Source organism: Limulus polyphemus, unplaced genomic scaffold (genome assembly GCF_000517525.1).
Source record: "Limulus polyphemus unplaced genomic scaffold, Limulus_polyphemus-2.1.2 Scaffold3542, whole genome shotgun sequence".
Classification (NCBI taxonomy): domain Eukaryota; kingdom Metazoa; phylum Arthropoda; class Merostomata; order Xiphosura; family Limulidae; genus Limulus; species Limulus polyphemus.
The window spans coordinates 81,454-82,826 of NW_013669152.1; the positions used below are offsets into that span (position 1 = coordinate 81,454).

Here is a 1,373-nt window from a genome sequence, read left to right on the forward strand (position 1 = left end):
ACTGGCCTGCGATGGTTTTATTGTTAACACAGGCCTGCGATAGTTTTATTGTTAACACAGGCCTGCGATGGTTTTATTGTTAACACAGGCCTGCGATGGTTTTATTGTCTTGAAATGTTTCCACGTTCTACAGTAACTCCTGTACGCTAAATCCCAAAACGATATCCATTTTTCTCCATCACGTACAGATTTTTCACAAAACGTCATAACGCAATACATAAAATAAAGAGCACAACACGTAGTTTTGAGACTAAAAGACGTAGATTCCACCCAAAAAAATCAGGATGCATATTCGTTTGACATAAATGTTCTTCCCTTTTCTTCAGTTTGTTTGTATTTTTCTTAACAAAAATAATAATAAAAGATATTCATTGTGGCAAACGAAATAACAATTTGATCTAAGTAAGAGTTTTTTTCTTCCCGAGTTGTAAAAAATTATTATGCGATAGAAAAAAAAAGATTAATACTATTTTCGAAATCTGCGTAGCTGAATTATGAAAAATCTGTTAATAAAACCAAAACAACTTTTATAAAGTTTAAATTCGCAGGCCTGTGTTATTAGAATACTACACGAATAGCCCCCCAGTGTCACAGAAGTATGTCTGAGGACTTAAAACGCTAGAATCCGGGTTTCGATACCTGTGGTGGGCAGAGCACAGATAGTCCATTGTGTAGTTTTGTTCTTAATTACAAACAAACTACACGAATGTCTGTTTTCATTTCTATAGAAAGTCGTTAATAGAATATCTCTCTTTTACCAATACTTAGGCAAGTACAAATAGAACAAGAAAAATATTCTACAGCAAAACAAAAAACAATATTTTATACCACTTTCTTTATACTATGAAATATTCTTTTCGTCTTTTTTTGTGCGACTATTCCGTGGCCAGAAAATGGTTATTTTAATTTTATTGAGAATTTTTGTAATGGCAGTGACTTTCTAGTAGAGAACCTTACCGACACTAGCACTCACACTAACTAAACCTTTGATTCAGGTGCACTATCCGTAGTAGAAACGAAGGGGAACGTCCTTGTCAACTTCTTGTAGTCCGTAACCTTGCTGACACTAGCACTCAAACTAACTAAACCTTTGATTCAGGGGCACTATCCGTAGTAGAAACGAAGGGGAACGTCCCTGTCAACTTCTTATAGTAGATAACCTTGCTGACACTAGCACTCACACTAACTAAACCTTTGATTCAGGTGCACTATCCGTAGTAGAAACGAAGGGGAACGTCCCTGTCAACTTCTTATAGTAGATAACCTTGCTGACACTAGCACTCAAACTAACTAAACCTTTGATTCAGGTGCACTATCCGTAATAGAAACGAAAGGGGAACGTCCCTGTCAACTTCTTATAGTAGATAACCTTA

At 36.0% G+C, this 1,373-nt stretch overlaps 1 protein-coding gene across 1 annotated transcript in view; it reads left to right on the forward strand.

Annotated features, from left to right (window-relative positions):
- Positions 1-1,373, forward strand: part of LOC111088323 (MFS-type transporter SLC18B1-like) — a 29,337-nt gene that overhangs the window by 6,649 nt on the left and 21,315 nt on the right. The window lies entirely within an intron of this gene.